Consider the following 24,831-nt stretch of genomic DNA (forward strand, 5'->3'; position numbering starts at 1 on the left):
AAATAGATTGTAAAACAAAAGTAGTCGCATTGCTTCACTTACCCTTTACCATGTTACCACATAATTCCAAAACTGATTCAATTCATAGTTCTTAAAATCATTAGCCCCATAACAAAAAAATGACAATAGTTTCCAACAAACCTCTGTACTGTGCTCACATAACCAAAACTATTAACCATGAAAGAAAAACGACAAGAAAAAAGTGATCAAGAACCCTAGAGGTACAAAGGCAGATGTCCATTGTTGGAGACAGATAACCTGACATCAGCCAGATTAATGTGTGTAGTTCAATATTAATTCAGCACGGTATCCATCTGGAAAGACTAATGTGGAAAGTGTTCGTAAAAGAGAGGGGCATTCAGAACATTTATTAAAGATGATAAAGTAAATCACCATTTTGCACCATTTGGCACATCCTTCCTTGTTGATCTTTTAGCCAATTGCAGCAGCAGTAGCTCTGACGTATCACATTCTTGACTTGTGAAATAAGTCAAGGATGTGATACGTCTAATAAATAGAAGGGGAGTGGTGGCCTAGTGGTTAGGGCATAGAGCTTGGAATCCTGAGGTTGTAAGTTTGAAACCAACTCCTACAGACACTCTGGCTCCCTGAGCAAGACCCTTAACCCCACACTGCTCCTCGGGCCACACACAATGGCAGCCCACTTCTCCCCAAGGCGATGCGTTAAATGCAGAGGTAAATTTCTGCTGTATAAATCTGATCAAACTCTTACCAACTCTGTTCCTGAGGAATGTGCAAACATCTTTCCTATCCATGAAGGCACAAATCATGCCTTTATCTTCTTTTTCAAAAAGAAATAGAGGGCATTCCATCTAAAACCAGATGTCAAAGAGTTCTTTGCATTTTATTGGCTCTAGCAAGACGTATTCTAGGGAGATTGTGATTTCTAAAATCTCACAAAAAATCCAATTTCACAAAAACTTCATCGAGAAAGTTAGCAATTTTCCAAGATCTGTCTACCAGTCATGGTAGATGGGGCAAACAGATATGAAAGTCCAACTAAAATATGCAGAAACGTAGTTCTCTTCTAATCACTCACATAACACATTCCATACTGTGAGTCAGGGTGGCGGTAGCATCATGCAGTCGGGAGGTTTTTCAGCAAAATTGAATTATTCTTTATCCTGCATAAATGATGCAATCAAAAGCAGCTAGATATATAGATGTTGTAAGAATACCTGGTCTTGAGTGTTCTTTCAAGACAACAGACCTGAAGGACACACCCAACATGATAAAGATATAGTTCCAGGAGCATTCTCTGAGGGTCCTTCAGGAGAAAGACCTAAAAGGGACTGTCTGGATACTTCCCCTTCAACCTGACCAGGCTTGATAGATTTTTTTGACCACCTTATTATGGGTTATTGTGTGCAGAAGGAAAAAAATATCCTAATCTTGTATATAATGTGATAACTTAGCAAAGCGGAGCACGCATTGATGGTGTCAAGCAAAACATGCCACATAAAACATTTACAAACCAACCATGGCCCGGTTAACAGTACATGTTAAAGTATCAAAAATCCTAAAAAAGTCTAGTATTTTTATTTTTTTTTATTTTTTTTTATTGGTGCATAAAATAATACAGTGCGTTCCCTCTCCCTTCTGTTGCTTTGCTTTCGGATATCAGCTGGCTGAATGGTAGAAACCACAGCTTTTTTTCCACATTATTACCACAATACTCAAGCTATGCTTTACAGTGGAAGGACTTATACTGTCATTAAATAAAAGAAAGCCTTTTGGCATCTTTATGAAAAATATTCAGTAAGTATACGTAAAAGGACTATCCACCAATTTTCTGTTTTTCTTTTTATGTTAACTTGCAACCGTCCCTTTGTATCCCATAAAGCATCTATAGATTCAGGAAGGATGGGGAAGTAAGTGAGGCCCAAGGCCAGAAATGACAGTTGGTTATTATGTGATTGTCAGCAGGGCTGAAACACCATCCTGCTGTGCACTCAATACAACCACAAGGACTTTAGGTTACCTTTAATATAACTGTCACACACATACGGACACAAAGCCACTTGTGCATCAAGATCGGGGTCATGACAACTCTGAGCGAAAGGCTGGGAAATATTCCACGTTCATCCCTGGGTGAACAGAACGGCGGAAGACACATGTTCTTTTTTCAGTTGTGTATTGTTTCATTTCATGTGGGTTTAAGAAAAGAATAAGGTTAAAGTTCATTTTGCTGAGAGATTAGAAACACCAGCTAGGGTGTGTTTTAAGAAATATAATCTAGCAGGGTGAATCAATTAGTGGGAGGATTTTTTATTTATATCATCAGCAACAATTAATTAATTTTAAGGTTCACAAAAAATTGGACTTGCATGTTATGTTCTTGCAAAAATAAGAAGCAGATAAAGACCAGCGTTTACTATTAAGGTACAATAAGATGTTTCTTTTTGTAAAACATTACAGCTTAGTCTGTTCCAAAACAATTACACAGTGAAAGTAAAATGGGAAATAAATCAACACGAAGATTAACATGTTTGTCTCTGTTTTTCTTCCATTTAAATACAATCCTGGTTCCTTCATATTTTTCAAAATACTTAATCAGTTTTATTCATTGGAGACGCTGGAAATCTTTTTAGCTCTTGTTCAATAAAAGTTAATAAAATCCATTCATTTTTAATAAGCAAGTGGCTCCAAACTCGTTTCCATCATTGTTCTAAGTGAAGCACAAATAAAACTTGTAGTGTGTTTTCTTCTGCCTGAACAATTTTTTCATGAGTGAAATGTGCCGTGAAATTACATTTCCTAAACAATTTTATGCTGTAAAGTTGTGCCAAATATTTCCTCAAAGCAACTATGTGTCTTTGGAACGAGAAAGGATTCTTTATTTGCTGTTATTGGAAAACTTGACGTACACAGTGGAGCCTAAACACAGATTTCCAGAGTTACAATTTTCAGTCAATATTTATTAAACTCCACTAAGTTTTAATTATCTTTCCTTGCTTGACTTGACAGAACAAAAGATGATGAATCTTGTTTGAATGAGACTTCAAGCAGTTTTTGGCCTTTTAAAGATCATGACTGACAATATTACTAATACACAATAATTAGAGGTGAAATGTGTTGTCAAAAAAATATCTGAATGCTTTGATCGGATTAAGATCAAAGAAAAATAAATAAAAGGATTGACATTAATTAGATTCCCCCGATTGGTATCATACTCTAATTCCATCCTTAACATGCCACAGAGATGTCCGGGTTCCTCCGCTGTCGACCTGGTTGTCCCCAGAAATCTGTAAAGCAGTCTGTGCATGCTAATTAAACATCCAACATAAAGTCAGCAGCTTAAGCCTTACAGTAACAGAGCTCACCCTGCAACATTTTCTTGCATAGGCATGGGAATAGGACGGTGCTTTTTATCTAAATTACTGCAGGTGTCATGATTTGTATGGAGGTTGGTTGAGGACTCAAATGTAGTGACCAGGAGGCAGACGTGAGTATTGAGGTTTAATGAGGCAAAAATGCAAAATAAATACAGAAAGCCAGGATCTAGGGGACATCAGGGGAAAGATGCATGAAGAGCCAGGGAAAGTCGAGGAACCAGCACTGAGGAATTGCACAGGGAGAGTATATATGGGAGACAAAACAAAGACTAGGCTAATGAGGTTAGCAGGTTAGCAAAACAGAAATTTCAGTTTTATTGTTTAGAATGGAAAAACCGTTGTTGGTGTTGTATGTTGAAAGCATGGTGTTAATTCAAAACTTGTTTAGTCTAATGCAACTATGCAATACTTAGTCCCCCCAAAGAGTTGGTGTTAATCCACAATTTAAGCGACTCTGTTAAGTGTTGATTTCAAAATAAACAATTAACGGAGTTTCTTCCAGAATGCCAACCTATCTGTGATCTCTTATCATTTTTTAACACTTTAAAAACATCAGTGAACTTGGAAGTTGTGGCGTAGAATGCAGAAGTTTGTCCTGCATATGGAGGATTGCTGATTTAAATCCTAGCTCAGTAGCTGTGTCCTTGGGCAAAGGCACCTGACTCTCATTGAGGAAGTATTGATGGTGTTCAGAGGGCCTGTTTAAAGCAGCCATGCTTATGCCAGCGTGTCCCAGGGAACAATTTGTTTATTCATAGATCCTGATAAGTGTGAACACCAGTGTGTGGTGTTAACTTTTGACACTGTATACCAGGGGTAACCAATTAAATATATGCGGGGTCCGAATAAAGAACATCATCAACCAGTAAAGGTCCGGAAATCTTTAATTATAATCTGTTACTTCAAAAGTAATTTAAAACTGAAATAAAACAATGTTTTTATGCTTCCTTGTTGTACACTGAATTTTTAAATAAAAAAGATATATTAAAAACACAACAATTGTTCAGTTTGGTAAATAGACAATTTCCTAATTCACATATTTTATAAAACACCTGAACTGACCGTTTTTTCTTTTTTCTGGCTTAATAAGAGCAGTGGGCTTTATGCTGCCCGGCAAGGCTTTAAACCTGGGTTTGAATGGAGACAAAGCCATTCTAAAGCACATATCAAGGTGCTCATTCATGAGCCTGGTTCCATATTTATTTTTAATTATGTTCATGGTGGAGAATTCTGCTTCACAGCAGCATGTTGAGCCAAACATACTCAAAATCTGCACCATTTCACTTTTCTTTCACTAGTTCACCGCAGTTCTTCCAGAAGTTCACACTTTCTTTTTCTCATCTTCTTCTCCTTCTTTCCCATCAAGTAGTTTGTCGTCCTGGGACTTCTGGAGCAATTATAAAAAGACAGAATTCATCATAGGTTTTGCTTTAAAATGGTCAGCTTGTTTATTATGTTAAATAGAGTGACTCAAATCAAGATAAATAAACATATTCCCAGGGAAAAAGCAGAAATTTATACCTCACAAGATTTCTTAATTTAATATTTCTAAATCTAGAATTGAGCATGTTGAACTTAACATTTGAAGTAATGTCTTAATACAAGATAACTCTCCTAAATATATACAGGTGCTGGTCATAAAATTAGAATATCATGAAAAAGTAGATTGATTTCAGTAATTCCATTTAAAAAGTGAAACTTGTATATTATATTCATACATTACATACAAACTCATATATTTCAGATGTTTATTTTGTTTAATTTTGATGATTACAAATGACAACAAATGAAAATCTCAAATTCATCATATCAGAAAATTAGAATATTACTGAAGACCAATAAAAACAAAGGATTTATAGAAATGTTGGCCAACTGAAAAGTATGAACATGAAAAGTATGAGCATGTACAGCACTCAGTATTTAGTTGGGCCTCCTTTGGCCTGTATTACTGCAGCAATGCGGCGTGGCATGGAGTCGATCAGTCTGTGGCACTGCTCAGGTGTTATGATAGCCCAGGTTGCTCTAATAGTGGCTTTTAGCTCTTCTGAATTGTTGGGTCTGGTGTATTGCATCTTCTTCTTCACAATACCCCATAGATTTTCTATGGGGTTAAGGTCAGGAGAGTTTGCTGGCCAATTAAGAACAGGGATACCATGGTCCTTCAACCAGGTACTGGTAGCTTTGGCACTGTGTGCAGGTGCCAAGTCCTGTTGGAAAATGAAATCTGCATCTCCAAAAAGTTGGTCAGCTGCAGGAAGCATGAAGTGCTCTAAAACTTCCTGGTATGTGGCTGCGTTGACCCTGGACCTCAGAAAACACAATGGACCAACACCAGCAGATGACATGGCACCCCAAACCATCACTGACTGTGGAAACTTTACACTGGACTTCAAGCAACGTGGATGAAGTGCCTCTCTTCTTTTCCTCCAGACTCTGGGACCTTGATTTCCAAAGGAAATGCAAAATTTACTTTCATCAGAGAACATGACTTTGGACCACTCACCAGCAGTCCAGTCCTGTTTCTCTTTAGCCCAGGCAAGACGCTTCTGACGCTGTCTGTGGTTCAAGAGTGGCTTGACACAAGGAATGCGACAGCAGAAACCCATGTCTTTCATACGTCTGTGTGTGGTGGTTCTTGAAGCACTCACTCCAGCTGCAGTCCACTCTTTGTGAATCTCCCCCACATTTTTGAATGGGTTTTGTTTCACAATCCTCTCCAGGGTGCGGTTATCTCTCTTGCTTGTACACTTTTTTCGACCACATCTTTTCCTTCCCTTCGCCTCTCTATTAATGTGCTTGGACACTGAGCTCTGTGAACAGCCAGCCTCTTTAGCGATGACCTTTTGTGTCTTGCCCTCCTTGTGCAAGGTGTCGATGGTCGTCTTTTGGACAACTGTCAAGTCAGCAGTCTTCCCCATGATTGTGTAGCCTATAGAACTAGACTGAAAGACCATTTAAAGGCTTTTGCAGGTGGTTTGAGTTAATTAGCTGATTAGAGTGTGGCACCAGGGGCCATCAATTTTGAACCTTTTCACAATATTCTAATTTTCTGATATGATGAATTTGAGATTTTCATTTGTTGTCATTTGTAATCATCAAAATTAAACAAAATAAACATCTGAAATATATGAGTTTGTATGTAATGTATGAATATAATATACAAGTTTCACTTTTTAAATGGAATTACTGAAATCAATCTACTTTTTCATGATATTCTAATTTTATGACCAGCGCCTGTATATATATATATATATATATATATATATATATATATATATATATATATATATATATATATATATATATATATATATATATATATATATATATATATATCTTTTTTTATCTTTGTAAGAACCAAATAAACTTGAGTGAACTCTTAATGCATACTTTGGTGAGCTCCTGGGAGCATCTGACTCTAAAACATTTTGGCTAAAATTTCTGTAATTTTCTCTTAAGTGCAAGAGGGGAAGCCAACAGCAAATCAATATCAGATGCACTTTCCAGAATAATGCATCCAGATCCAGGACTACATCAGGAGCCTCTAATGATGACCAGTTGGATGGTCATGATTGCTGATGTCTGCCTAAAGGAATTACCACCAATGACAGAAGAGGAAGAACTCATGGAGAGGTAAGGCGCTGCGCAGAGAATCGATGAGCAATAGTCAGACCATGGAGTTGAAAGGACTGAGAGACAGTGAAGTACTAAACACGGCTAAAAAACAGAAACAGGAGCAAATAATAATGGGGTCTACCCCATTAAGCAGAACCTAAGAGGCATGCTGTGCAGAGATATCCTGGAGACAGCAAAGCACATGCTGTAATTGCAGGCTGCAAGATTCAAGAATGCACAGTGTGAAAACAGCACTATAACCTTTTGGCTGGAATAGTACAACATCTGTAGCCGGTATGGGCAAAGGATCATCAAAATCATGTTTTACAGTGATAAACATGGGAATGTAAACCCTCAAAACACAGAAATGAAGACAGCAATAGTGGATGGGGTAATCTCACATCAAGAACATAATAGATTGAAAGTTTGGAGGAAAAAAAAGAAAAAGAGAAGAAATGCATTGCAGAGAAGTTGGAGGTTCCAGCTGCAGTGAAAGAAGTAATCATAAGGGGATCCATGCATGTAATCCCTCGTCCTGCTGAGAGAGGCTCCAGCTGCTTTCAGCAATTGTCCAAGAAAAGCAAAGTCAGATCAGTTAAGATATTATGCAGAACTACAAAGATGTGAGCCTTAAAACAAATAAACCTAATGAGGAACGGCACACATTACAGAAAGAAAGGTTTGCTAGTGAGGAGTTCTTCCAACAACACAATAATGCATGTAGGTCCAATACATGCAGCCAACACCATAATAACACTAATAACACTAATAACAAGTGAGTCCATTTTTAGTCTTAGACAACTAAAACACAAAACTATTAGAATTAGCCTTGGAATTAGTCTGAGTGGAAAAAAGGAAGAGGGTCCCTTACATCCAAGGAGTTTTCTATCAAGCTGTTGTCCTTCCCTTCCAAGTTGTTTGTTTCCCAATTCCAATCCAAAGACTGTCAGTCACATAGTAAATACTGCTCTCTGCCTTTAACCGGGTTACAAACACTGTTAGTGATCGTTTTCATAAGATGATCCCAGATGGCATTTATAAATCAACTTTAAAAAGCATTTAACTCAGATTCTCAGTGATCTTTGAACGAACCTTTGTATTGAATGAAACTATTGAGAATACAGATTAGAGATTAAGGAAAATAATAATAATACAAACCAGCATTTTAAATAAGCTCTGACTGGAAAACAGAAAATATAAATTTGACTTAATCCAAACTGTTTTAAGGAATAACACTGAACTCAAAGATGTTTCTTCTCCTTGTATATCCTTGAATCTATTATGTGTTTTCACGCTGGGCTTAGACTAAAATGGTGCGCCTACAGTGGGAGTGTCACAAAGAGCTCATAACCATAACCATAACAACAGTTTACTCTAACGCCAACCCCAGTGCAGTGTGGTGTGTTAACCGAGACCTTGATGCTTGATAAATTGAGTTGATAAGAAGGAAGTTTGGTCAGATGCAGCAGCGACAGCCGTATAAAGCTCCTGAATTCTGTAAGCCAAACTGGAAAAGTCAGGCCGCAGAAAAGAAAAAGCCCTGGTAATTTTCAGGAATAAAATTATTAAACTGCGCTAAGTTGAAAAGTAAATAATAAAAAAAAGCAAAACTGATGCAACAGAAGGGCTGTTAGAGAATGATAAGAGTATTCAAGAGCACAGATAAGTTTTACTCAAGAACACTTGGAAAAGAGCAAACCAACATCACCCTTTCTCCTTGTGAGCACCGTTTCTACGGTCAGAGCCATAGCAGGGCCAGCTCGGTTACACTGTTACACTGTTCAGAGTGATTGACTTTATGAAGCATGTCCACACCTCAGTCATACTGTGTGAGCCTGACGTTAAAATTGGGTGTAAAGTTGTGTTTTTAGTCTACTCTTGTCATTTCATGTCTTTAATGCATGTGCTATTTTTAAATCATTTGCTGTTGTACTGAGTTAAACCTTTAACTTAGTGTTGGTCAATGGTTGAAGATTGCTTAAATAATCAGAAAATCTGTTGGGCTGTCTAATGGGCAGACAAAGACCCTGCATAGCATAGTGAGAAACATAACAATTAGATAAATGCAGCCATGTTTCAGTAAATCTTTCTTTAATTCAGTATATATACAGTATTTGGTGCATCAGAGCTGTTGCCTCCCTGCGGTAAAGATAATGGATAAATCTGAAACAAAATGTTGCAGCCTGGGCTAGCTGGTGATCAGTCTGACTGTGTTACAACATCCAGTTGACCTGACCTTCATGACCTTATCAATGTGTTACATTGCACCATGTTTCTTTTGTTTCTGTTTCTCCCAATGTTTACATTTGATCACTGCTGCACTTGGAAATGGAAATGTCATGAGAGCTGTTTGTCTACATCTAAATCTAAAATGCAAAAAATGTGAGACTAGGCTTTAGGCTATATATTTTCATTCACCTTTAAATAGAAGGCTTTTAATAGTAAGATTGGCATATCAGAAGTGTGCTCTCTCAATGTGGGGAAAAAAAAGTAAAACTGTGTTCAGTTCGTATTGGTAATTGACACTTGACATCCCACTTAAATGGGGATTGTTCTGCTTTAAAAGCAAAAAGCAGTTTTGCTAAATGATGTCCGAAATATTATTAGGCATAATTGCTACTTATAATGTATGTATCTCAATTTACACTCACATGACAGTATTATAGGTGGTCTGCAGTTTAAATGAAAAGCAAAAACTGTTGAACATGTCAATACCTATCATCCATCTTTACTGCATTTTCTGAGCCGTATCAGCAAGTAAACACGGTGCTTCTCTCTGAGCTCGGATGTTTTACTTTCCCAACCGGGAACTAAAAAAAAAAAATCAGACATAAGAAAAAAAAAAATATATATATAAGGCACTATTAGAACCGATGGGGAACACCAATCTAGCTGTCAGTGAATTGTGTGGTTGTTTGCCAAAGATGCTTTCACATCCCTTCAGACTGATGGATGGGAGATATGAAAATTGTTTGTCTTGTTCGTTGAGCTCTTTCTTACTGTTTTTTGTATGACCCAGTGCCACTTTAATACACTTAGGTCCGTGCGGACGGTATGAAGGTTTTCCCGGCAGAACATAGTGATAAAATACAAGCAATGTTTTATCTTTCAGGAGTCTGTTGCATACAAGGGTTACATAGAAGGGCATTGTATACTAGAATTAAGGTACTCTAAGTGTCACAGACTTGGTACCTTAACTCTGACAGATAACCGTTGTTGTGCTCTGTGCCTACTCAGGTATGAGGAATGTTTATGACTGTTTGGTTGTATGCCTGTGCATTTAATCATGCATGCGTACCCGCCTCTCTCTGTGAGAATGATAGACATTCAAAGAGGCAGTTGGCATTAGAAAAGATGCATGATATAGACATAAGCAGGGAAAGAGAGGGAAAACGGTAATGGCAAATCTTTGTGATGTATGTATAAGCAGACTGATGTATTTTATGTAAATCTTAACCTTTCTAGCAGTGCTGGCTATCAGGATTGTTGACAGCACGGTGCGTATCTGTCCTGTTGACAAGACGAGCAAAGACAAGGAGAGGAAGAAAAGATGGAGAAAAAAAGGACCTGACTGTGCTGACTAATTACACTGCAACCAACCAGTCGAGTCGTCTGTTTGCATTCGGACAGCCAAGGGAGGCGGAGATGAGCATCATTAATCAGATTTCTCCATTGCATCTTTCCACGCATGCTCACTCCCACAAGTGCTCCAAAGATTACAATTAGCCATCAGTCACATTTTTTGATTTGACATGAAGGACAGTCTTTCTAAGTACTAAAGAGTTTGCAATGATGAATCCCAATGAAGAGCGGGAGCAGATGTGGTTAATCAAAACTCTCCAAGGGCTTCTGGAAGCCGCAGGGATGAAAAGCTGCTGTCAAAGTCGACCGGGATACAAACCATTTTTTTTTTTCAAAATCATTTGCAAATGGTTTCATTAGCCTGCACAGCATATATCAGTATTAAAATGGAGACTAGGTAAATTCCCCATGGACTTTCAGTAGTATTGTGTCACTAAAGGATTGTATTTTTAGCTTTTAGATATGTAAAGTATTCTGTTTTCCACAAACTTGTAGGAAAGAATTTTGCAAATAACTTATAGTAGGAACACAAGGAAGGCAGTAACACAACTCATGTATGTTTAAAATTTTTGTATTTTTTTTTTGTAATGGGTAGCATTAGATGGAGACAAACAAAACCATCATGATCATCATTTCCAGACAGCATTAACAGTAATATCAAGTTTACTTGTCCTCAGACATAAATACACTGATCAGTACAGTAGTCTGCAAAAATGTTACATAATATACAGATTTAATACACTTAACCACATGTTTTCCTTTGGTAATAAACTAAAACCAGTCTTCACAGTAGCTCCCATGGTTTTCCTATTATGGATACATTATAAGAAGCGTTAATATTCTAACTTTTTTTGACAATGTTTATGATACAATTACAACTATTTTGTTTCCAAACGGATTTCTTAGTGTCTTTAAATTGAGCTTTTTTTTTATCAGAAATCAATAACTTTTGTCATTATAGCATTTTGTATTATATTGTATATTGCATAAACCTGTGAAGTGTAGGATTGGGAACTGACTGAAAATTGTGTGTAAGTTTGGATTTTAACTGGCTGTTCCAACACAAGACTATGTTTTGAGGTCTTGTGGAAGTCTAGGTTGGTTGTCTTGCTGAAAGGTGGACTTGAGCCTTTGCAGCCTTTAATAGGTTTACCATCTTTTTTTATCACTGGGGATGGTCATTTCAGGGTGTGTGCAGTGTTAGTTTGCCACCACTTGTAGCATTTTACACACTTCCTTACCTACTCTGTTCAGAAAGACTGGTGTACTGTATCTTGGTAGGTAAGCAGTTGTTCTTTGCTCTTTCTTTTTTCATCTGATGGAATTAATATTTATCGGTGAGATGGTGAAAACTTGAGCAATTGCTTTATGATCCAAGCCTGTTTTTGTCATGATGTTTTTAAGGGATCTGACCCACATGCAGAGAACCCCTCAGAGAACCAAGGGAAAGTTTAACAGGTTTATTGATGAGGACAACAGGAGGTGGAATCTTGAACTCAGAGAGAGCTGTTGAACCGGAACTAGAAGTAGAAGGGAAGTTCACAGCGGTTAGTTCAATGGCAGTAGGAAAAGTGAATAGAGTTCTTAAGCATGGAGGAAAAAGGGACTCACGTAGGAGGGGATCTCCGTCAAAGCCTTGAATCCAGAATGTGTGAGTTTTCCAGAGGGAGAGCAACTCGTTGGAGGGCAGACAGGTTGGTGGAGTTGGACCCTAAGGAGTATGAGAACGGACTGCCACTTAGATTTCCAACGGTACTTGAACGGATCGTGTGGAACTTTTCCCCTGCTCAGTGTGAACACAAAATATCCTTCCTGGGGGAGAAGGCCAAAACTTCCAGTCAGCAAGAAGGCTTCCTGCCAAAAGGCAAAGACAAAAAACACAGTCTCAGAGAAACGAACCACAGGTTAGACTCAGCTAACCACAGCTTGACTAGAGTACCCAAAACTGGCGTCGAGGTAGTGGAACTCAATGGCTTAAATACTCCCCGTTGATGAACCAATGAGCCGCAGGTGTGCAGGAGGACCAACGAGGACAGGGCGCCACCTGGTGGTGAAGGGAGAGACAAACACAAAACAACCCACACAAACTGGATTCCTAACAGTTTTAAACTTCTGATTTAACTTTATTCTTGACCTGTCTGGTCTGTTTCTTGTCTAAAAACGATCCCTAATAAAACTCTTAGGCCTTTACAGCTGTGCTCATAATGAGATTACAGCTACATTGACACAAAGACAAAAAGTTTATCATTTTGGACACTATTTTCCATAAGCACAGAACGAGATCAGTAAAAGTGTACCTCCACTTTAAGGTACTTAATACAGCTAAAAACACTGCAACATTATTCAAGATCTGTTGGAAACCGAAAAACACCTGGAAGGTAAATGGGTGTTTGCAAAACACTGTACGAGCCATTGTGTAGTGATTTTCTAATTATGGCACATGCATATTTGTCTAGGGGCGGGCCAATGATGCAAGGGTCTCAGATAAAGTTGTAGAGAGGCAGTGCCCACAAAACAAATATGTGTGAATTGGCCTAAAATGCAAAAGTAGAAATCCAATTAACAACTATTTAACTGCTTTGTCTAAAGGGTTCCACCTAAAAAGGGACTGGATACTTATATACTTCAATGTTTTTATGTCAACTGCTGTAGCAATGCCACTCTTTTAACTGTAAGGTTGCCCAAAAATGTGGGTTCAGAAAATATCTGTTCCATGTTTTATCATTTCTCGAGTTTTTGAGGTGGAAAAAAACACACAACATTAGCAGATGGCAGAAGTTATGTCTCCTATGGATACCATCATCAGATCAGGCAGGAATAGACGCCCACCTAGAGAGGTAGCTGCAAGAAGTTACTTGACAGAAGATTATTCCTTAATGACATCTCATAAAAAATAGATTTTATGAAGAAGTTTTTTACATGTTGTGTCTTTTTTCTTTTTTATGTTTTAAGGAAAAAAACAAAAATAGAGAAAATAAAAGAAATATGATGGGAAAAACGAAACACAATGATGTTCAAAATGGGAGGAGTCATCTGCTTTATAATCTTAGCAGTGGAGCACTGGTAAAGGGTGGCCTCAAGTCATTTGGAAGTAACACTAACTTAGACAAGGGCCACTAGACAGTTGAGAAAGGAAGAGCAGCACCAGAATGTAGTGGAAGAACCGACCCGAGGACGGAAAGAATAGGGACAGAAAATAAGTCACCAGTTGTTGGAAGTTGTAGTAACACAACAAAACAGACTAGAGCTGATTCATTAATCTAAATCTGTAAATGGGCTTTAATTTAAATTAAGGCATCATCCCACCTAACTTCAATTTTAACAAAATGGGATGAAACCTTTAATGTTTTGCTTGTTTTTTTCCCCAAATTGCAAGCTGAACTAGACAAGACAGCAGTTCCTAATAAAAATGAAAATTTTTTTTGATATTATTTGTTATTTATTTTGGTTTTTAGTAAAGTAGCTTGGATACTGTCTTTTTGGAGAAGTCTGGATTGTGAGATATTTTGTTTTGGTGATTAAATAAAGGTTAAATACCTATATAATTCCTCACATAGGACTAGACTGGGTTGGACAGGTATGTATGTTCTGGGGGTTTTTAACTACCGTATCCTGAGCTATTTTCTGTTTTTATGCTGCTATATGTTTAGGCTACTAGAGGGCATAGGGACCTCTTTTCATCATTCTGTTCCATTCTGTCTTTAATCTTCCATTCTGCAGTCTTTTTTAAGTTCGACCCATAACCTTATGTTCTCGCCACCTTTTCTTGTCATAGTAGCTTCATCTTGTCTCCTCCTGTTGACTGTGAAAATATCCTGGAATATATCTGCTGTGCTGCTGTCACCAACAAACCTGCTTATACAGTAAATGCTTGAGCTTGGCCTGGTTTTCTGTATAGTTCTGTTTTTTTAACCTTGACTAACTGCATTTGCTCTCTTTCTTCCTTTGTCAGGAGAACTGTCTCAGAGCGTGTCTGTTTGATTGTGTCTTTCATGGGCAGGGCCACGCAGGGAGCTAGATTTTTTTTTAATGTTTCATATATTTGCTTCTTTTTTTTTTTCTGCTTGTATCTCCTTTAATCTTAGTCGGCCCCTTACACTTAGTCCGGTTCTGCTGGAGGTTTTCTTCGTGTTGAAAGGGAGTTTTTCCTCTCTGCTGTTACTGGATGCATGCTTGGTGTGAGGAGTTTTCAATAAGTTAACAACAAAATGCAAGTGAAAATTATTGCTGTAAGGTAGTCCAAGAGGAGCATGTCTTGCAAGCCTGACGCTTGGTTTGGGAACAAGCACGAGTACCCAGAGAGAACCCACACATGCACAGGAGAGAACCTGCAAACTCTTTGCAGGAAGACCATGGGTTTGATTCCCAGCCCGGAAAAACCCTTGCCTTGCAGCAAGAAGGTTGTGGGTATGATTCCGGGCCAAGTGTCTTTTGGGGCCAGGAATCAAACTCAGAACTCTCCTGCTGCAAGGCAACGGTGCTACAAAACTGTGCCACTGAGAAGCCGATTTAACACATTTGAGTATAAAAATGGGATAAGAGAAAAAATTCGTTCTTCTCCTTTACAGCATCAATACTCTAAAGTAAAATTATTTCTAAAATCATAAAGAGGATTTAAAGAGACTTTCAGCTCCTGTCAAAGAAAATCACTGTAATTTTTTTTTAGACCATATCATCAGTGCCTTAATTCTCTACACAGCCCTTTGGTATACTTATTTACATTCAGACAGTGGGAGGACCACACAACAAACACTAAGGTTCATGTGCACTGACCCAATCATAGAAACTCAGAATGATCAACTGACCAAAGTTCTGCTTCCATGACTCTTGGCCCAGTTCTCTCCAATGTATCAACATGCCATCAAAGTGATGTTAACCCTGTCTAAAGCAGACCTAGAGCCTGTGGCAGGTTTAAAAAGGAATGTCAGTAGATATCCTTCAACTTTAAAATCCATTTTTGCTGTAGGACTGCTACATCTGAATGAACAAACAGACCTCTGGAGCATATATATTCAACAAATAAAATGAAATATATACGTTTAGCAATAATACACATCTTATATTGAGTTTGATTCATGTAAAAAGCTCATAGGTGTGTAAAATTAAACTTTGGTTTTCTTTCTTTTGACTTACTGTAGATCGAATTGGCAAGAGCGCTGCAAACCCAGAGGGTATAAATCATCAGAGACCCTCTTGGCTTTTCCTTGACTTCCTCAATGTTAAAAATGCAATGTCTTTGTTCTGACAGTTTGAAAGGAAAATCCTTCATTCAAGGGCAGATCAGAACTTCCTGGATATCTTTTTGGTCTCCAAGCAATTTGTGCGGAAACTTTTCCTTTGTGCACCAGCCAGCAAGTGTTTTGTAAAAAACATCCCATTTGTAAGCAGGAGACGACATCTTGGCACCAAGCAATTCTCTCTAGGGGTAACTTAGAATTCAGGAACTTTGAAATGCTTTCGCAAATGTATTAGTGCCACGCACATGGATAAAAAAGGATATAACAACCAGTCATTTATGAACATACTTTAAAAAATACGTCATCTTTCCAGTGTTTTACAGAGGAGAATAAAGCCTGGATCTCCCTGAGTCATCAGTTGTCTTTTTAAGGTGAAAATCCAAACCTGCTGCTCACAGCTTTGTGTATTTTTGCACAAGACTTTTGTTCACTTTTTCCTCATGGTGGAGGTTCATTCAATCAGTGAGTGCCTGGTAATTTAGAGCCAGAGAGTTTTCAGGAATATATAATGCTTTTTCTTTGTGCTGTTGTGTGAATATTGTAAACCATATCTAAAATCTGATTATATTATTACAGCACTGTGCCTTTTCTGTAGATTAGGATCTTTTTGTCATTTCAATGTGTTTTGCTAAAGAACCAATGCAGTGAGGGAGTAGAAGTATACCCCATGGGACATTTCGGCAAACATCTGGCAGCAAGCTATTTACTCTTTCCCAAAAACAGCACATCACTGGAACGTTTACAGTATTACATGACTGCAGCGTAGTCTTGCTTTTATTGTCAATAGGTACAGGAAGAATCCCCCACTTTTCAATAATAAGAAATCATTCCATTTGGAGCGGTTGACAGTATTCTTAGTTGTGGGACAGTTTGAGGTTTCTTTCGCTTTTCTTTGCTCAGCATCGTCTTTTTTTCTTTTTTTATGTCAAAGCATCTCTTCACGCCCCTGACTCAACAGCTCATGGTGCCTTCATGTTGTATCGTAATCATGGTAAATACTAGTGTTGTCCCGATACCGATACCCGATACCTGGCTGTGCAGTATTGTCCGATACCGATACCACCTGTTTGAAATTGATGTGTGAAATTCAAGAACTGCATACTACCTGGATGTAAAATAATTGCCATCATGGCTTTGTCAAGCTGCTGCCTACCTTTGTAAAGCAGGAAAAAAAACTAATACAAAGTGAATCCAGTAGAACTTTTTATTGCCTACCTGGAATGAGTGAAAATGGTTGAATAAACTTTTGGCTCTCAAAATGGTATCGATGCCCTATTTGCTGGTACTCGCCAATACCGTTACCACCATTTCAGTGCTGGATCGGGGCCACGTCTGATATGTGTATTGTATCAGTGCAACACTAGTGAATACCAAAAGCCCACACTGAAATGGCACATGAACACCCACTCATGTCATCATTTTTACTGGAAGCTAGAAAAATTCTGTGATACCAGAGTTGAAGAGATCAGCTAAAAGTTGACCGTTCAACATGGCAGAGAGCAGGTAATGATTCTGCATGGTGACTACTGTACTGTTAAACGTCCTCTCCTTTTGTGTTTGTACCCTACAAAACGCTGTGACATATATATATATATATATATATATATATATATATATATATATATATATATATATATATATATATATATATATATATATGTATGTATATTTAAATATGTCACCATTTAAACTTGTGTTAGTTTTAAAATGACCGTTATTGTTTGATTTTATCAGATGCTCGCTAGTAGTACATTTTTGATATGCATGACCAGGATGTTCATTTGATGTTTGGATGCATGAATTTGATGCGTCCTCCTGTTCCTGTAGCAGATTAATAAGGAGGTCTAGCTTTCTTGCCCAAGTAGCAGGTCAGGATAATCAGCAGATCAACATGTTTTTCTTCTCTTTTTCTGGTAATTTTAACCAGTGGTGAGGACCATCTTTAGCAGACCAAATGAAGGCAGCATTAGGTAGCCAAAGTCCCGCCTGTGTTGACTCATAGCTAGCTTCACACCAGCTGTAAGATTGACAGATGTTAAAAAAAACACACAAAAAAAACAAGGAAAACATTTCAGACCAGTAAGAAGTTGAGATACTTCATTTAAATCTAAATAAATTTTCTCAGGAAGATAATGAGAGTTTCTACACCACTGTTATTCAAAGAACCTGTGGAGATATAAGACATTCCATCTGATTGTAAGGATAGTGCTGACGTCAGTTACACCACAACTCCTGTTGCACTGCCCAGCTTCCTTCATTTCTGAAAGCTCACTGCTGTGAAGGATAATACTCTCTCCACTTAAGATTAATGGACTGCCAGAGGCTTCTCAGGGGTAGCTCATCTCTCTGGGTTTATTATGGAAATATTTTGAAAAGAGGCAACAGGCCTACTGTAGTAACCCCATCTGAGACCTATAAAATAACTGTAAAGATGGAGGCAGGAAGGTTGCAGAGGTAAAACTAATATAAGGTACACTAAAAAGGACAAAAAATTAGGGTTTATTCTGAGGCTTTTTAAACGATTAATTGATCAAAGTTGAAGTCTAAAAGACATTTAATCAGTTGCTGTTATTATTTTAAATGAATGAAAAATGATGAATACATTAGAATTATGACCCAGGTAAAAAATTTGAGTTCAGGACATTTCACCTCATCTGCTTCTCTTCTGACATCCATGCTGTTTATTTTTTAATTTCTTTCTGGAACTGACCTGGTACTTTTTTGGAACTTTAACGGAACTTGCCGAGTACCTTTTCCCAAAACCTTGTGGAAATTTAATAGTACTTCACCCTCTGGAACTGATCATTTACTTTTACTGAGTGAAGTACTTCACTTCGCTAAACATTAAAAATATTTGACCAATCAAAACAATGCTTATGATTTGACCTATTTCAGTTTTACAGCACCATTTCTTTTAAAAATATTTTATGTGTTTCTTGTGCTTTTATGTGTGAAGTGTGAATGTGTGTTTAAAAAGTGTACTTCTACTGCACAAAAATTTCCCCATACTGGAACAAATAAAAACTACTGAACTAAAATGAACTGAATCGGACATTAATCTCACATTTCTTACCTCTGTGTTCTGATTTAATTACAAACTACTTCCAGTTCTTAAAGAAAATCTGCCAAACACATGAAGATGACCACTTTGTCTTAGTTAAATTTCTTAAATTTCTTGGTATTTTTTTGTAGAAGTTTTACAAAATAAATAATAATATTCTTTTTTTTTTTTACTTTCATCTTTATATGAAAACACACACAGACGACTATATATATATATATATATATATATATATATATATATATATATATATATATATATATATATAATATATATAATTGGTCGAGCCAATTGTTGCTTATGGAGAAGATAGCTGGAGACAAGAGAGCAATATGGGGGACTAATGGAGTAATTTCAATTCAATTCAGTTTATTTATATAGTGCCAATTCACAACACAAGTCATCTCAAGGCACTTTACAGTTCACCAGATCATACAGTCAAATTAATTCAAAGTTTTCTTTCTAAGGAAAACCAGCTGATTGCGTTGACTCATTTACTCAAATGCAATCCCTCACACTAAGCATGCTTGTATCAACAGTGGAGAGGAAAAACTCCCTTTTAACAGGAAGAAACCTCCAGCAGAACCAGGCTCAGTGTGAGCGGCCGTCTGCCGAGGCCGACTGGGGTTCAAGGAGACAGAAGCAGAGATACAAAAAGCAGCTGTAAAAGGCGGCCCCGTCCAGGAAACACACAGCCAGGCAGACGAGCTCCAAGGCAGCTCCCATGTCAGAGGATGAAGAGAGAACATCCAGCGAAACTGATTAAATGTCTTTTAGACTTGGGGTCACAGCCAAACAGGAACAGACGAGGCAAAGCTACTATGAGAAAAAGCAGAGAGAGCAGAACGTTAGAGATTGAACTAACAGATTCTCCAGAATAGGAGAATAGAGACAGAATGATGAAATGGGGGTCCCTATGTCCTCCAGAAGTCTAAGCCTATAGCAGTATAACTATAGCGATAGCTCAGGATACATACACTGCTTTTGGGGGCGGTTCACCTTCACATAGCGATGCTCCTCCTCCGGAAAAAAAACAGGATGCAGGAATATAGGGTGGAATGGGGAAAAATCTGTGATAATAAATATAAAGCACACTGCAAAATTCAATGCAGATTTGAGTCAAATAGTAAAAAAAAAAATTTTTCACACACAAAGAGGGGGGGCCAAAAAAAAAATAAAAATCACTACGCCAGAAGGGGTAAAGGCAATCGGGTCAGCTGGCACGCACATGAGGTGTCCCTTGTTTTTTTCAGGGAGTTGGCAACCCTGAGTCTGAGATAAAGTCAGGCTGTCAATTGACATTAAAACACTGGAGCAAATATTCTGTTGAGTGACAGGGAGCTGGCTCTATGCAAACACATTTACAAGTGTTGCAGCTGCGTGTTCGGCTCCGCTCATCTGCTAGCCAAAAGGTTTAGTGTGTTAGTGTGTGTGTTTAATGGGGAGGGGTGCAGGGGTGACAGTTTAAAGGTCTTCTGGGTCACTGAGCTGGACAGACAAGAGACATCACTGTCACCACATAGCTGGTCTGTCAGTCAGCCGGGATGGTCATGACAGGCATGTGTAACACGTTTTAGGTTGGACACTAACACACTGTGACATATGCTCTCTAGAACAGACTGCCCACTCACCACTTACAGTTCCTGCACTCATTTTAAATGCAAGCATATTTGGTGAATAATAATAAACAAATAAAAATCAGCAAGCATGGAGGAAACATCTGAATCAGTGTCCGTGTCTCACTTTAATCAGAAATGGCTCCACTCATGCACCGATCATGAGGAAGATCCAGTTGTATGCTGCAGATTGTTTTAGTTCAGAAATTGAAACACCACTTATTAGGATGACAAATGAAGTATTTGGAGTAGAACGATTTTACAACTCATTGGTTTCTCTTAATCAAGTCTTAGTAAAGAAATAAATAGCCTGCACGCTATATCGTTGTGAATTCAATCAGAGGGAAAGAATAAGAGGTAATGAGCTATATCGTCATGCAAATTCATACTGGGAAACCAAAGAAATTACATACTCTAATGCTGTCTGTAACAATACAATGCATCATCTATCTATGATGTTTTAAATTGGCTGGAAGTGAGAAAATGCAAGGCTGTAATAAAGTCTTGCATTTCCATTTATTTCTCTAAACACTTTTTTTGTTTTAGTTCTCAGTTCATTTTCATGTTTTGTGGAGAAGTTTCTTGAAATATTACAGCAGGATGATAATCAAACACGGTATTTGTTTGTATGTATTACCCATTCTATCAGTGCATGACTCTTTCAGCGATGAACACCACAAAACTCAATACATTCAGGTGGATTTTATAGTATGATAACAGCTTTTATTAGACCAGTGATTTCTGGCAGATTACAGTATTCCAATAAAATATCTGGTAAGTTAAGGAAAGTCATCTCATAATTCCAGGAAAATTTCTTTATATCTTAAAAGAAAATGGAGCCTGGGCGGAAGTTCAGCTGAATAAACTGATTACTCCTTCATCCGCCTCCGACACCAGCAAATCAGCTTTGAACCACGCCTCCGTGAAAGCCCAATCAGCCTCCACACTTCATCTTAAAAGGTCTCAAATCACACTGTCTGCTACCCAAAGCTCAGACAGTGGTTGCGCTATGTCCGACTTCAAATCAAATTACACTGATTCAACCCACCTCCAGCCCCTCCTCCACCATCGTAGCTAAAGCTTCGTCATTCCTCCCGGACTCTGCGTTCCCTGTCTCATTTCAATTGGCTGGCAGAAGAGCGCCATGCTGAGCCTGGTTCTGCCAGAGGTTTCTTCCCAATGGGGAGATTTTCCGCTCTACTGTCGCTTTGTGCTTGGTCATCATAGACAGGTTCTCTCAACCTGTGTTATCCAAACTGGATTTCCATCCTCCAGGTCCCTGAATGAAGCACTGGTATCAGCTCACGCAGTCCGCAGTCTTGCCAACCAGCAGTCATGGACAGACCAAATTCATCTATCTCCACTACACCATCAGTTTCAGGACTGGGGGAAACATCCCTGTTCTTTACTCCTGTTCATGCATATCAAACAACATTCAGTTGTCAGGGTTGGGTTGAGGTTTTGAGGACCCAAGTGCAGCGGCGAGGAGGCAGAGGTGAGTTTTGTCAAGTTAATGTAGTACTCACAGGCAACTGAGGCAGGAATCCAAAAATCCAACATAACAAATACAGGATAAGCCAGAACCTTGGAGACATCAGGGAAAACATGCACGAGGGACCAGGAAAAGACGTGGAACCAGCACTGAGGAACAGCACAGGGAGAGTATATAGGAGACAGAAAAAACACAGGACTATTGAGCTGATTGTTAACAGGTGTGAACAGAGGAGTCTAGAAAGTAGTTAGGAGACCAACATAAGAAGGCAACAGAGAGCAATCAGGAAATACCTAAGAACTCAAATTCATTCAGAAAACACCATAAAATAGGAATTAAACCAATAAAACTAGAAATCAAAGAAAAACATGGATAAAAATGACATTGAAAACTTAACAGAACCAAGACCGTGACATCAGCACTATGTTTGCTGCCGAGGTCTGAGCGCCAAAGACTAAAGTAATTGTATCAATAAAATTCATCTAATTGTCTTTTCAGATTGAAGTACCTTAATACTGTAATTCTAGAACAGAACCTTTGAAATTCATGAAAGTACCTGGGGGCTCATCTATCAAGGATTGGGTTGGATCTTTGCTAAAAATGCGTGTATACCCAAAGGCCCAAATTAAAAAAGATATTTCAGATTTGTCAAACTTACACGCCCCCCCCCCCCCCCCCCCCCCCCCCCCCCCACAAAAATCAGGTAAATGTCCTTAATAAATCACACCTGTGCAAACACGATGGCACCTAAAGCACTGCATGTATGTTTTTGTGTATTTTAAATGAGCCAGCTGGTCTACATTATCTAATGGTTTCCAATGGCAACCAGAGGCAAAAGAAAAAAGGAAAAGAAATGCAGTTTAACTGAGGTGGAAACAGATGTGTTTGGAACAGTTATTCCTTATAAAATTATGGCAACATAACCACTCCGTTTTTAACCTGTTTAAATACATATATATATTTATTCATATATATATATTTATTCATATATATATTCATATATTTATTCATTCATATATATATTCATATATTTATTCATTCATATATTTATTCATTCATATGCTGTGTATTTATGTTATCCTACACTACTACACAATTATTATGCTACCATCAAGGACATGAATGAATTTATACAGGAAATGAAGATTTGCCAGGAAGCTGTTTATGCAAAGAAAGAGCTTTATTAAAACACACACAACTATATACAACGCGTATCCAAACACATGCGTTTCTAAAAATTAAAAGTCCGTTTGCTTCCTCGGGGTTGGAGGTAACTGGCAGCATTCCCTCCGAGGCAGGTCCGATGTGCAGACGCCTACTGTGCGTGGCCCTGTACTTCGGCATCGCTTCTAACCGGGACTGCAGCTTAACACAGAGTTCAGTGAGATCCGGCCTACGAAATGGCGGCGACCGTACAATCCATCCAGAGACACGCCGACGACGCCATCTTCTTCGTCGGACATGAGGTCGACGGTGGCGGACTTCCAGAGTTCCACTTACTCATCTGCCAGCACACTCTGCCTCGCCTTCAGCAGCTGAAAAAAAAAAAAACAATGAATCAGCGCACTGCATATGGACACAACACATCTATCAATGCACCTGAAAAATAGTCACCAAATAAAGTCTTACCCTCTTTCTTCTGGCCCGACTCCGAGCAGATAGCCTGGCAGCCTCCGCACGTGGCTAGCAGCGTGTATCTGAAGCTCCTGCATACCGTCTCATAATACGTCTTACAGGCAGCTGGAAAACAATTAAATGAGAGTGGTATGAATAAAAAAAATAAATCAAACGCAAGTCACAGTAACAAGGAAGGAGAAAACATTAAAACAAGTCACTTACACACAATGTCGTCTTTATCAACATCGTGCAAATCCGAGCAAATAGGAGGTCACCGCCTCATTGTGAGGCGACAGTAGTCTGTGAAAAAAAAAAAGTACAGCTATGGTCGGTATTTATCCGTATCCATGTCCTTTTACCGCAGAATGAAAGCATATTCTTTAAATCTTACCCCTGCTCCGGTTCATAGCGCCTGCAATTAGTCTCCGAGTTGTTAAGACGGCATACTGCTTCCTGTGAATCACAAAAAATACACTTTAATAAAGCTTTAGGCAAGCTTTACGCAAAGTTGCTCGACTGCAGAGCCGCCATCTTGTCCTCTATGGACGGCAACCTGGAGTGCATCGAATTCTCCAGCTGAGTGAGGCGCTCATTCATGTCGGCAGTATGTTGGGCAAGCTGACGAGACAGTCCGCTGATAGCAATCAGCAGTTTCTTCTCGTCAGTCTGCGGGTTGGCCGAAAGTTGTGGACTAAGAGCAGTTGGAGGCGAGTTGAACGCGAGACGTCGTGCAGCCATTGTTCACGTAACAACAAAATACAAACACGGTAACTGGAGATGAAGTTCTTCTGAGTATAGTAACACAAACATGTCTGCTAATATGCTGGTCTCGCCAGTAGTCGTAGTGCACAAAAGCTCACACGTGATTGGACGATGGGGCCGAAGGCTCATCAGGCTCCTCCAATCACATACGACGTCATTGTTATACGGAAGGACTCGCGAGAAGAGCTCGCGTCGCTCCATTCTGGAAGGTGGCGGTAATGCACCTATAAATTGTTTGCAATTGCAATTGTTTGTCTCCATAAGATTGAATTTGAGCAGGTGGACATTAGAGATAATAAATGCAACAACAAGTTTTTGAATCAATATTCTATAAATAATATGTACCCAGGAAGAACAAAAAGCACAGCTCTCTAACAAAATTTTAAGAAATCTATGATAGTCAAAATTAGGACAAATTATTTGAAATTCCCAATTCCTCCTAAATATAAAGAATTACAATTTAAAATAATAAATAACATATATCCTTCAAATG

This window comes from Cyprinodon tularosa, unplaced genomic scaffold (assembly GCF_016077235.1).
Source record: "Cyprinodon tularosa strain WSP-4 unplaced genomic scaffold, ASM1607723v1 ctg273, whole genome shotgun sequence".
Lineage (NCBI taxonomy): Eukaryota > Metazoa > Chordata > Actinopteri > Cyprinodontiformes > Cyprinodontidae > Cyprinodon > Cyprinodon tularosa.